Source organism: Macrotis lagotis, chromosome 1 (genome assembly GCF_037893015.1).
Source record: "Macrotis lagotis isolate mMagLag1 chromosome 1, bilby.v1.9.chrom.fasta, whole genome shotgun sequence".
Classification (NCBI taxonomy): Eukaryota; Metazoa; Chordata; class Mammalia; order Peramelemorphia; family Peramelidae; genus Macrotis; species Macrotis lagotis.
Genome location: NC_133658.1, coordinates 812,065,420 through 812,080,383, shown reverse-complemented (window position 1 = coordinate 812,080,383; position 14,964 = coordinate 812,065,420).

Below are 14,964 nucleotides of genomic sequence, written 5' to 3'. Positions count from 1 at the left end.
CCCATCTTCACCAAAGGCAGATTCAACAAATATTCCTTCAAGTTAGGGGGTATTCCAGGACACACACACACACACACACACACACACACACACACACACACACACACACACACACACACAGACACACACCCCTTTCAAATGAAGACATTTCTAAATATTTCCAATAGAATCGGAAGGCAAACTAAATGAGGAGTCAGACACTCAGAGAAGGTAGAATATATGTTGCACAACAAGAACAAGAATTCATGTGTACATAGCTTTTACTATGTAGTAGACATTGCATTAATCTGATCCTTACAACAACCTTGGGAGAGTAGTTACTATTCTTATCCCTATTAACAGATGAAAGGTTAAGTGACTTGCTCAGGATCACACAGCTAATATATGAGATCAAATTTGAATTCATCTTCCTGACTCCTGATCCAACTATAATCTATTCATCATACCACTAAACTTCTCCTTGAGAGTAGAAATTATTTTGTCTCTAAACTATAACCTTTTGCTTCATAAAGGTTTGTCTAATTGGATTGAATTGCTGAGTATGGGAACACTTTGCCTCACCAAATATCATTTTCTTCACTGATGAGAGAGTCAAATCAGTACAGTGGAAGAAATATCAGGTCTAGGACCTGGATTTAAATTCTGCCTCAGGGCAATGCATTTATCCTGTGTCTCACTTTCCTCATCCGTAAAATGAGGAGGTTGAACTAGGACTCAGAGCTCCAGATCTATGAAACTATGAAAGAAGGAGGTTGTTTAAACTGAATGACCTCCATGTCCAAGGTCCCTTTCAGCTCTGTTAGTCTCTGAATCACAAGTTCAGTTCACAGACCCGGACTTGGGTCATTTCATTCTCTTTCTGGCATATTCCAATTCCAAAAGCCCAAGGGAGCTACTTAAGGAAAATAAACTCAGTCCCGGATTCCTCTTGTCAAAAACTGATTAAGTTCAACTACAACAGCTTGAACCTCATCAAGATTGAAGGAACAAGCAGTAAATAGCCATGACTCTTCATGACTTAATCAGGTCAGCCACAGAAGTTAGGGAAAAACCAGGACAGCTCTGATGCAGAAAGACTGTATCTGAATGGAACTTTCTCCTTAGGAAGAAAAATGAGGATGCATGATAAGCCAAGCCCAATGACAAGCCAGGGACTATTGTCACAGTCCATCCTCTATAGCCCTCGATCACAAGGCAATGGCTGATGGTACTGCTGTCTGAGCCAAGTGCTTGTGACATCTGGTAAGAGCAAGCAAACTCACTCCTCTCCCTGGCCCAGCTGGATGCAGAAGGCAAAGTCATATACAAAGGAGGAGGGCAAGGTGAGGGGGGGAGGGCTGATTAGTTTTTAATGAGGCTCACAATTTGGAATATCAAATAGGTTTTTGTATCCTAATGAACAACTATTGAAAGATGTTTGAAATGTTCCTGAATTAAGAATTGCAGACTTCCAGATGAATCACACTGCTTCAGGCCGCCTGTAGAGTTCAGCTTATTAGTGGCATCCTTTCCCAGGCAAGCTCCCCAAACTCTTCTGGTAGCTATTTTTAGCCTGCCTCCTGTTGCCAGCTACAACCTGTAGAGTTACCCCTCAAATGAGGCAAGATCCTAGAAAATCAAAGAAAAAGGAAGAAAGGAACCACTGAGAATTGAACATTAAGTTATCCATGGGGGGAGCTGCAAAGCAGCTCTGCTTACTATTTGTCTTAGTTTGGGGCAGCCTCCCTAGCTTAGATTTCCTCTTCTATAAACGGAGAGGGTAGGACTTGATTGAGTAATCACAAAGCATTTTTATGTGTCAGGCCAATGTAACTAACCTTAGTCTCAAAAAGTTTACATTCCAATGGGAGAGACATCATATATATATATATATATATATATATATATATATATATCATATATATATCATATATATATACATATATATATGTACAAAGGTATTGAATAAATGCAAGCAGAAAATAATTAACAAGGTAATTAGGAGTGGTTAATGTAAAGAAAATAAATACAAAATACTTAATGAGGCAGTTGGGAAAGGGCATTGGGAAAAAGCCTCATATAGAAGGCTACTTAAGGATTCTAAGAAGGGGAGACTAGGAATTAGTGCATTCAAGATAGGAGAGGGAAGGCCAGGGCAAAGACAGAAATGGGAGCATAGGAAAAATGATGGATAGCAAAATAGGGGAGGAATCATGAAGAATGAGAAAGGAAAGATAATAGGTTTTGAAGAACTTTAAAATCTAACCAGAAGAGTTTCGATGTGATCCATGAGGCAACAGGGATGCCAAGGAGATGATTGAGTTGAGGAGTGATACAATTAGGAGACTATATATAAGAGGATACAAAATAAACAAGGAGAAATGAGATAGGGACATGAAGCTGTTGCACAAAAGAGGGTCTAAATTGAAGTGTTGGCTGGGACGGGGGAGGGGAGTAAAGAGAAAGGGGTTGGATGTGAGAGTTATTATACAAGTAGAAATGATAAGATTTGACAACTGACTGAATATTTGGGGTGAAGAGTAAGAAGTTGAAAAGGTTACCAATATTATGAATGTGGGAGAATAGAAAGAAGGTGATTCCTTCAACAGAAATGACAAAGTTTGGAAGAGGGGAGAGTTGAGTAGCAGGTGAGGAAGATAATCAGTTCATTTTCTGACATGTTGAGTTTGAGATGTCTCTGTGATATTTCTGAGACATCTAATTTGAAACATCCAATAAGCAACTGAGGATGTGGGACTGATTCTCCAGGGACATATTGGGGCTAAATATACAGATCTATGAGCCATTTTCAGAGAGATGGAAGTTAAACCTTAGGTCCAGAAATGAAGTTAACAAGAGAAGCAGTTTAGAATGAGAAAAGCAGAACTAGAAGAGAACCATGGGGTACACCCACAGTTAGGAGGGTATGATCTGGTTGAGCCAGCAAAGGAAATGGAAGTGATACAACAGGGGAATTAGGAGAGAATAGTATCACAAAATTCCAGTGAGAAGAGAATATCCGGGAGGAGAAGATGGTTAATCAATAAATGTCACAAATGTGTCAAAGAAGCATATTCGAGGGGCAGCTAGGTTGCACAGTGGATAGAGCACCGGCCCTGGAGTCAGGAGTACCTGAGTTCAAATCTGACTTCAGACACTTAATAATTACCTAGCTGTGTGGCCTTGGGCAAGCCACTTAATCCCATTGCCTTACAAAAAAAAACCTAAAAAAAAGCATATTTGAAAATTAAAAGCCCATTGATATCTTTACAGTGGGCAGTTTCAGTCAAGAGGTGAGGTCACAAATCAGACTCCAAAAGGTTTAGAAAAGGAAATAAGTATAGAAGAATATTTTGAGAAAATATTTGAGAAAATAAGGAGAAATATAGGATAATAGCTTGAGGATTGATGAAATCTAGTGAAAGTTTTTCAAGGAGGAGGCATGTTTGGACATATCTCAAGGAAGTAGAGAAGAATTTAATAGATGGAAAGAAGGTGAGGGTTTTGTTTTTTTTATTTGTTTGTTTGGTTTTCTGATGGGAGAGAGGAAAATGATGAATGTTGTCACCATCTGGTGAAGACAGAGGGGATGGAATCAAGTGAACATGTCAAGGGGTTAGTCTTGGCAATGGAAAGTTTCCTTGAAAGGAAAATTCTACTTCTTTGTCAGAAACTGAGCAAAAAGACAAGAATGTGAAGAATGTTATTAAGGGGTTCTTGAGATAAAGAGAAAGGAAAGAAGAGTTCATGTATAATGGTTTCAATTTTCTCAATATAGTAAAAGTCAGCTGAGAGAGAGAAAGGAGGGAAGTATGAAAGTTGAGGGGGAGACTTGAGTGGGGGGAAAGGTTTGGAACCACTTCTCTAGACAAGAGAAGAAATCAATTACTGAGGAGTAAAAGGACTGCCTTGGTTCTGTGAAAGCCTATTTTAAATTGGATAACATGTATTATAATGTGCCCAGTCAGCTTAGTAGTGTGATGCTCACAACTCCATTGGTAGATATTGAGAGTATTCCTAAGCTACAGTTTAATAAGAGATACTAGGGGGTGATTAAATTGATATTGGAGGGGCAGCTAGGTGGCATAATGGATAAAGCACCGGCCTTGAAGTCAAATCCGGTCTCAGACACTTAATAATTGCCTAGCTGTGTGGCCTTGGGCAAGCCACTTAACCCCATTTGCCTTGCAAAAACCTAAAAACAATTGATATTGGAAAGGGAAAAAAGTGAAGTCAGAGAAGGTCTAAATAATCTTGAGAAAGTTTGGAGTAGGAGGGAATCAGAAGTCGCCATGAGAGCAAAGAATAGGTTATGGAGCAATAAGGTATAAGGTGAGATGGAATTATAGAAAGTTTTAATCAGATAAATGAATGGAGAAAAGATCATTCAGTAAAAACCTACAGTAAAAACAAAATATGTCTTACCATATACAACTTTGAGCCTACAATAATGAGCTACCTTAATGCATACAAACCTAACAATACAATTTTTAATAAACACAAGACTTCTAGTAATATTTTATAATAAAGTAATTCTCAATTTTTCTTTGTAGATAAATGAAGTACCTACAAAATATAAATTATTCCTATACATAGTGAGTACTTTCTTTAAAATAAATATTTAAGAAAATTGAGTCAGTGGGCAAATTTGGAACAAGCTAATTTATAAAATGTATGAAATTTAAGGATTATTTAAGGAACCTGAAGAACTGGGAAGTTAGAGAGTTACAGGGACAATCAACATGAACATTGAAGTCTCCTGGGAGGTACATATTAACAAGGAGGTTGGCACTCGCATTGCCAGAGTCAACTCAGTATTTGGGAGGCTCTGAAAGAAAGTGTGGGAGAGAAGAGACAATGAAGGACATTGCTGAGATATTTATATTGTTAGCATGAACTCTGAAATATTAGACCAACATGTCAGAGTTCTACAACTCACCATTCAGAAAAACTTCTGAAGCCCAAAACTACTTGACATACCAATAATCCTTTGTGAGTGAACTTTAACTGTATGCATATGGCTGCCAGAAACCAAATAGCTCAAGGGCAACCTTGAGCTGCTGCTTCAGACTCAAGACCTTGCTCTGGAATTTCTAAACATCTTGATTTATTGTAACTGTGGATGTCCTCTCCTTTTACCCTCCCACCCCACTCCCCTCCCCAAAGTCTTCTGAAACAATACTATCTTACCCTTTTTCCACACCTCTTTGAGTAGCTGAGAATTCTCTTTCTCTCTTCTCCCTTGCAGGATTTTTCTCCCTGCATGCTTCTTTTTCTCAGACAACAAATACTTTTAACTGGTGTATCAGACTCTGTTTCATTTCATGTCCTTTTATGAGATTTTTGTTTATAATATATACACACACAGATACATAGATGTATGTGTATATGTATTTATATACATATATATATATATATATATATAGAGAGAGAGAGAGAGAGAGAGAAAGCTTTTTCCTTAGCATTTCACTCTTCTACATAAGGCTGCTTGTTTTTTTAATTGCCAATGTCTAATTAGCATTAAATAGAGATTTAGTTAAATAAAGCATTTTGGTCATATGGTCAAAAAATGAGTATTACCCAGATTATTACATGCAGTACCTTAACAACATTTAAATTTGCAGTGAAAATTATTTACATTATTAAATAATAGAAAAATGAACCCATTAATTCCACTAATAGTAACTAAGTGCTTGCTGGATGAGTATTTTGCAAAGCATTTGGGGAGATACAATGATAAAAGTGCTTGCAATGTAATTACAATAGCAACAGCAACAGTAATAATGATAGTTCATATTTATAAAACACCACTTCCTTGAGACTTTCAAGAGTCACTTGAACTCTGAGTTCCTGTTCTTCAATTGTGAAATAAGAGTTTAAATGAGAGGACCATGAAATTCCCTCTCATTCCTAAATCTATAAACCTGTGATCCTAAGGGTCCCTCACTGCAGAGGTAATGCAGGAATTGTTGTGCAGGAGGGTCCAATGAAAGATCTAGATCTACAATTGGAGAACTTGGGTTTAAATATTGTCACTTTTCAGACATTTAGTTCTTAAGTAAATTGCTTCAGAAATAATGTACCTCATTTTCAGTAATCAAATAGATATGAAGGAACAAAAGGTCAAGAATATAAAGAGAATTAAAGAAAAAAGAATTCCAAGTAAGGTGGGCTAGCCATACCAGATCTAAAATTATCTTATAAAGTATCAGTCATCAAAACTGTTTGGTACTGGCTAAGAAATAGAGTAGCAGATCAGTGGAATAGATCAGAAAGAATAGTAAATGATTATTGTAATCTGCTATTTGATAAACCTAAAGATTGCAGCTTCTGAGATAAAAATTCACTCTTTGATAAAAACTGCTAGGAAAATTGGAGGATAGTATGGCAGAAACTAGACCTGAAGCAACATCTCACACCCCACACCAAGGTAAGTCAAAATGGGTACAGGATTTAGACATAAAAGGTGACATCATAAACCAATTAGGAAAATAAAGAATAGTTTACCTAACAGATCTGTAGAAAGGGGAATAGAGGCAGCTGGGTTGCTAAGTGGATACAGCACTGGCCCTGGAGTAAGGAGAACCTGAGTTCAAATCTACTCTCAGACATTTAATACTAAGCTGTGTGAGCTTGGGAAAGTCACTTAATCTCATTTCTTTGCAAAAAATAAATAAAAGAAAGGGGAGCACTTTATGACCAAAAAAGAGAGAGAATATTGTAAAATGCAAAAGGGATAACTTTGATTACATTAAATTGATAATTTTTTACACAAACAAAACTAAATACAACCAAGATTAAAAGGAAGGCAGTAAAATGGGGAAACAACTTTTTAAATTGTTTGTTTTTTAACAAGGCAATGGTGTTAAATGACTTGCCCAAGTCATACAGCTAATAAGTAATTAGTAAGTGTTTGAGACCAGATTTGAATTCAGGTCCTCCTGACTCCAGGACTGGTGCTCTAGTCACTTTGCCACCTAGCTACCCCAGGAAACAATTTTAACAACTAGCATTTCTGACAAAGGGCTCATTTCTAAAACATATAGAGAAATGAATCAAATTTATAAGAATACATGTCATTCCCCAATTTATAAATGATCAAAGGATATGAAAAGTCAATTTTCAGATGAAGTAATTAAAGCTATCTACAGCCATATTAAAAATGCTCTAAATCATTATTGACTAGAGAAATGCAAATTAAAACAACTGAGATACCTCTTCACATCTATCAGTTTGACCAATATGACTAAAAAAGAAAAATGATCAATGTTGGAGGGGATATGGGAAAACTAGGACACTAATGCATTGTTGGTGGAGTTGTGAACTGATCCAATCTTTCTGGAGAAGAATTTGGAATTGCTCCCAAATGGCAATAGACCTGTGCATGCCCTTTGATCCAGCAATATCACTATTAGGTCTGTATCCCAAAGAGATCATGAAAAAGGGTAAAAAAAACTCACACATACAAAAAAATTTACAACAGTTCTTTTCATGGTAGTACAGAATTGGAAATTGAGGAGATGCCCATCAATTGGGAAATGTTTGAACAAATTGTGGTATATAAATGTGATGAAACACTATCATTCTATAATAAATCATGAGGGAACAAGTCTCCAGAATTGTCTGAGAAGACTTAAATGAACTGATGCTGAGTAAAGTGAGCAGAACCAGAAGAACATTACAGACACTAACAGCAACACTGGGTGATGATCAACTATGATGGACTTCTTCACTTCAACAGTTCAATAATCAAAGATAATTCTAAAAGACTTGTGATGGAAAATACCATCCATATCAGAGAAGGAACTGTGGAGTTTAAATGCAGACCAAAACTTAATATCTTCAACTTTTAAAAGTTGTTTTATGTAATTATGCTTTTTTTTCTCTCTGCAACATAACTTACTTGGATCTATATTTAGCATGTTTATATATGTAGGGCCTATGTTGAACTGCTTTCTGTCAGGGAGAGGAAGAGGGAAGGGAGAGAAGGAGAAAAATGTAAAATTCAAAACCTTATAGAAAAATGATTGTTGAAAGCTATCAATCATTTCATGTAGTTGGGAAAATAAATTTTAAAAACATAAATAAAAACAAAAAAGTATTTCATTTTCTTCATCTGCTAAAATGTTGTTATTTAATGTACATAATGCATTTTGCAAAACTCTAAATTGTTAGGATAAATACAAACTATTGTTATCAGTATTGAACAGATGGGGAATCTGAGGCTCAGAAGTTAAGAGGACACAGATAGTAAATAGAAGAGCAGAGATAAAAATAGCTATAATGTAGGATGGCAACTTGGTGATACAGTAGATAGAGTTCTGGGCCTGCATTCAAGAAGACAATTTCCTGAGTTCAAATCTGATCTCAGGCACTTGCCAGTTCTGTGATCCTGGGCAAGTCACTCAACCCTGTTTGCCTTAGTTTCTCCATCTGTAAAATGAGCTAAAGAAGGAAACAACAAAAACAGTTCAATATATTTGCCAAGAAATCCCCTAATGGAGTCATGAAGAGTAGAACACAACTGAAAAATAACTGACTAATAAAATAAGGGGAAGTCAAGGGATACAATCATAGTACTATAAATTCAGAAGAAGAGATCACTTTTAGCCTGTCTGGCTAATTAAGGTAAACATTATCAGTCTAATGAATTGGAAAGACCTCTGAATGAGAAGATACAGATTCTAGCTCCTCAACAGAAACTGTTCTGGTCCCAGAGAGAGAGGTGAAAGACCTGCAATGACACCTCTCTGTTCCCTAGGGCAACTGAAAGAATGAAAGGTTGGGGGGCAGCTACGTGGCACAGTGGATAGAGCACCGGCCCTGAAGTCAGGAGTATCTAAGTTCAAATCCAGCCTCAGACATTTAATAATTGCCCAGCTGTGTGACCTTGGGCAAGTCACTTAACCCCATTGCCATAAATTTTTTTAAAAAGTGTTTTAAAAGCAGAATGAAAGGTTGCTGGAAAGAACAGAAGTGCTTCAAAAAGAAAACCAAAAAAAAAATGTAAAACATTTAGCCCAGAGCTCAGACAAAAAGTAGGAGAAACCCTGGGCTCAAGATTTCAGAGAGAGATTGAGAGAGAGAGAGAGAGAGAGAGAGAGAGAGAGAGAGAGAGAGAGAGAGAGCTTTCAGGTCAGAAAACTTCCATTTCCAACATGTCAGTACTTTCTCAGTCACTTATAAGCTTAAATATCTTCCTAGAACATTGAAAAGTTAAGGACCTTGGCCAGAGGCAGAACTTGAAGCCATGTCTTCCTGGTTTGAAGAGTTAGTTCTCTACTATATCAAATAATCCTCCTGATGAATGTTAGTGGTAAACAAAAGTACTTCTTTTAAAAAATAAATTTGGAGAGAGGGGAACATGGAGAAGGCAAGAAAAACAGAAAAGGGGGAAAAAAGGACTGCTACTTGGGTTGAATATAGAGGAGGCAAGAGATGGCAAAGAGAAATAATTATCCATTTTTTAGTTTCCCTTTTTTTCTACTAAGGAAAATGCCTTTTTTAACCTGAGCATATTAGAAACAAAAGGACTAACAGAATATTCACACTCAAAATAAACACAGAGTTGGTGAGAGAACATATCATGGTAATGGTTATTATCCTCCCTTCTTGAAAAGGACCAAAATGACATTACTATGTTAGAGAAAATACAGTGTGTCTGACTGGTTGATTGGAACAGTTCAAGGGTGGAATGTACCACAAGTCATCGCTGCTTTCAAAAAGACCAAATGATCAGTTAGAGAGATAAACTATATCCCAGGGTAATCCAAGATCTGGTTTATTTACTGATTTAAACCACTGACCAGTGAACTTGTTTCTGATTCCCAACAAAATCCAGTATGGTAGTGAAGGAACAGTCAATTCATATTGCCCTCAATTGCTTCTCTTTCCAGTTTGATTTTAGGTGTTGTATTTCCCATAAGAATGTGAGTTTCTCAAGGGTACTGGCCATCTTGCTTGTTCTTCTTTGCATCCTCAGTATTTGGCACATAGTAAGAGCCTAATAAATGCTCTACCTATCCATCTATCTATCTAATGAGGATTTAGAAAGGGAAGCAGTACTTGGGATGCAAAATGAGACTTTTTTTTCACATGTCCATTTCACATGGTCATATTTTTCTTGACTGTATATTTATTGCAAAATTTTGTTTTTCTTTTTTTCAGAGGAGGAAGGCAAGGTAGAAAGGAAAGGTGGATTTTTTTCTATATAAAAAGATTTTTTTAATATAAAAAGGATGCAAATTTCACTATGGGGCAGAATGACATCATCAAACTGATTCATAATTTCTTTTTTTGACAAAATCACTAGATTTAAATATTAAGAACATGTCCTTAATGTAATATCCCTAGATTTAAAGAAAATGGTTGACAAGGTCTTTCATGACAGCCCTGTAACAAGTTGAGATTTGAGACTAGATAACTTTCTGGACAGATTAGAAACTGCTTAAGTAACTATGCCTAAAGAGTATTTTAATAGAGTAATGTCCTTCTAGAGTGAGATCTACAGGGAAATATTTCAATAATCATTTTAGGACCTGTCCTTTTCAATTTTTTTATCAGAGATATGAATGAAAACCTTAACAAAAAGGCAGATCATTAGTCAAATTTTCAGATGTAAATCTATGTTGGCACAATGGATGACAGCATCAGAATCTAAAAAGATTTTAATTAGAATGATAAAATTAACACAGAGTAGAATAAAAATTATATAAAAGTCAGAGTTCAAAAAATCAATTATATCAAAATCAAAATGGGAATGGGCTAAGATGGGGACTTTTTGATTGCAGGTTGCATTGAGAGGTATAATAGCCAGAAGGAGAAAGATGAAAGTCCAGATATCTTTTGTCCCAACCAAACCACATTCTGGTGTTCATTTCTGCATGCCATATTTTTAGAAAAGAAGTTGACAGATTAAAGCAAGTTCAGAAGTAGGTAAAGAAGATGGTTCTATGACTCCAGTGTGCTATTATTATAAATTCTTATCGCCACAAATGTACTCTAGACCCTCTTTACCTCATTTCTCCATATTTATTATAGTATTTCCCCTTGTATAAGATACACCTTAATTCTAGATTCTGAAATTTGAAAAAAAAAAGTATTACATAAAGTTATTGAACTCAAGGTTTATTCATCATGAAATTTAAGCATGCTTAGTCCATTCCATTTCATGAACCTGAAGCATCAATTGTGTCTCCTTTGAAATCAGTCACTTCCTTTTCATCAGCAATTCTTCTTGCCTCCTGCTGAACCATCTTTGTGGACACAGGAATTTAAATAGCCCTTTGCTTTTAATCCATCTCTTCAATTCCCTCTCTACATCAGGCCATTTTGCTGACTTGCCTTTCATGGTCTTCTGCCTTGGCATTTTCAGTAGGGTTTCTTCTTCCCATGGCCAGTCTAGGATTGTTTTCTCAGTTGGAGGAGAAGCATACTTAAGTTCAGCAGCACAATTTTCATTCACTTTTGCAAACTGGATCTCTTTGAATTCATCACTATACAAAAATCTTTTCTGAGCCATTTCTGGGCAGAATGTGGCAAAACATAACCTAATATCCCAGTAGCAAATGTGAAACAAAGAACCTAAAGTCATCATACATGAAAAAGTGGGCGATGCAATTAAAAAATCTACAGTCACTGTATAAGATGCTCCCAGTTTTTAGACCCTCAATTTTTTAAAAGGGGTGCATCTTATGCATAGGGAAATACAGTACTACCTAAATGATTTCCTTGCCTCTTTACAGTCATTCATTCTATACATTCCTTTTCTATTACTCAAAATAAACTGTTTTCATCATCTTCTCAAATACATATAGGAGAATTATGTGATTTCTTTATCATTTACCAGGAATCCTCACTGATTAAAGAATCAGGATAGGATCATAGATTTAGCTCTGAAACATCACTTAAAAGCCATTGAATCCAACCTCTTTATTATACACATTTATTAAAAAACTGAGACCCAGAATAGTTAAATTATCATAGAAAAGGTCCAGTATCACATATTTAGTAACATATCTGAGGTAGGATTTGAACCCATGTTTTCCTGTTTCTAATTCCAGTTCTCTGTACACCTTCCATAATCTTTAAGACTCAAATAGGCTTTCAAAACCCTCCATAGAGCAATTTGGGATTATGCCCAAAGGGCAACAAAAATGTGCATACCCTTTGACCCAGCAATACCACTACTGGGTCTATACCCTGAAGAGATGATAAAAAGGGTAAAAACATCACTTGTACAAAAATATTTATAGCATCCCTGTTTGTGGTGGCAAAAAAATTGAAAATTAAGTGAATGTCCTTCAGTTGGGGAATGGCTTAACAAACTGTGGTATATGTATGCCATGGAACACTATTGCTCTATTAGAAACTAGAAGGGATGGGAATTCAAGGAAGCCTGGAAAGATTTATATGAACTGATGCTAAGTGAGATGAACCAGAATAACACTGTATACCCTAACAACAACAGGGGGGTGATGATCAACCCTGATGGACTTGCTCATCCCTTCAGTGCAACAACCAGGGACAATTTTTGAGCTATCTGCAATGGAGAATACCATCTGTATCCAGAGAAAGAATTATGGACTTTGAACAAAGACCAAATACTATTACCGTCAAATTGGGGGGAAATCGTTATATTATTATGTAATCTTACTATCTCATACTTTATTTTTCTTCCTTAAGGATATGATTTCTCTGTCATCACATTCCACTGAGATCAATGCATAACATGGAACCAATGTAAACACTAAAAGAATGCCTTCCGTGAGGGGTGGGGGGAGGGAAGCAAGAATGGGGGAAAAATTGTAAAACTCAAAATAAATAAAATCTTTCTTTAAAAAAAAAACCCTCGAGGGTGGCTAGGTTGCGCAGTGAATGGAGCACCTGCCTTGGAGTCAGAAGTACCTGGGTTCAAATCCGACCTCAGACACTTGATGATTACCTAGCCATGTGGCCTTGGGCAAGCCACTTAACCCCCTTGCCTTGAAAAATCTAAAAAAAAAAAAAAAAAAACAACAACCCTCCATAATCTTATCTTTCTCTGTATCCATTTGTGTTTCTCTGTACCTCTCAGCCTGTGCATGTGTGTATCTCTCTGTCTCTCTCTGTCTGTATGTCTGTTTCTGTCTGTGTCTGTTTGTCTGTCTATCTGTGTGTGTCTCTCTCTCTCTCTCTCTCACACACACACACACACACACACACACACACACACACACACACACACACACACACACACACACACACACACACACACACACATTCACCCTCCTGGGTCAGTTCACCCTTCCTTAGAGCAGTCTGGTGTCCCCCTGCTCCCAGTTCCCCATATTGGTAAATGGTTTAGTGTTGACCCATGATTGGCTTACCCCTACTTGCCACCTAAAACTCCCAAATTCTAGCATCTTTTAACCGCAGCCTTCTGAGTAGTAGGGCTTACACATGTGCCCCACCATACCCAGTCCAATTCTCATCTCCTATTACCTCCAATACAAACCCACTGATCCAGCAAGTTAATTCAAATTGCCATTTTTTGAAGGCACCAGGCTTTTGCTCATATTTTTGCTCCCCCTTCCCATGAATGCTTAGAAAGCCCTCCTCTACTATGCAAATTCTAGCTATCCTGCCATACCCTTCTAAAGACTTAGCTCTTCCATGTCTTCATATTGCATGCCTGGGTATTTTATTATATCCTGCTTTGGTTTTTTCACATATCCCATAACTCCTCATCACCACTGTATGTTCTTGAGAAAAGAAACCTAGAGGAAAATTCTTATTTGAATCTGAGAATACTAAAATCAGAAAAAAACACAAGAGATCATTTAGTTCAATCCTACCTGAAGGAGGAACCCCATGAACAACATCCCTGGCAAGTGATAATCTAGCTTTCACTTGAACACCTGCAGTGATGGGAAAATCACTATCCCTCAAGGGAAAGCATTCTTTATTCAGACAGTTCTAATTGTTGGGGAACTTTCCCTTATATTAAACCAAATCCACCTCTCTGCTACTTCTATCCATTTTTTGCCCCTCTAGGGCCAATTAATGAGTATTTGTTAATCATCAATTATGTTAGATATTGTTCTACCTATAGGCAAAGGGAATAAAAGTATCCTGCCCTCCAGGAGTTAATATTGGGGAAATTGTAATATATTTTCGGGCAAATGTAAAATGTATGTGCATGTACGTATGTAAGTGTATATATACATATATATATATAAATATGTGTGTGTGTGTGTATTAAATATAATAAACATACAATGATAAGGAAGAGAGAAGGAACAAAGTAAGAGGGGAAATAATAAGGAAAGATTAGTGAGATTTTAGAGTTGGAAGGGATCTTAGAAAGTATCTTAATCCACTGTTTTTGCTACTCTTTTTTTTATTTTACTTATTTAATTCAATGGGCTTAAGTGACTTGCCCAAGGTCACCAGCTAGGAAATAATTAAGTATATGAGGCTGGTTTTGAACTCAAGTCCTCTTGACCCCTGGCCAGTGCTCTATCCACTGTGCCACCTAGCTGCCCTTCCACTGTTTTTAATAAAATAAGAAAGCTGAGACTCAAAGAAGTATCTTACTCAAGGTGAAAAAAGGAAATGGTAAAGCCAGACAATAAACCTAGATCTTCTAAATCAAGATACAGCATACTTTGCCCATACACTGATACTCCTTGCAAGACATCCTTCAGCTTCCTGCAAAGAAAAATTTCACTGGAACCCAGAACATATACCCTATAGCCACTGAGCACAGAACCAAGTTCAAAGAAAGTACTCAATAAATCCCTGTTCAAAAGATAAATGTGAATTTATTTCTAATGGAATCCATCATGCCCTTGTGGAATTCACATTTGGATTTGTTATTAACATCCACCAATTATCAATCTATATCCTACTGGAGGCTAACAAATCCTCAGACTATTTAGAGTTGTAGATCATTTTACAACAATTGATATTTGTTCTTGGACATGAGTATTTATATGTCCATCA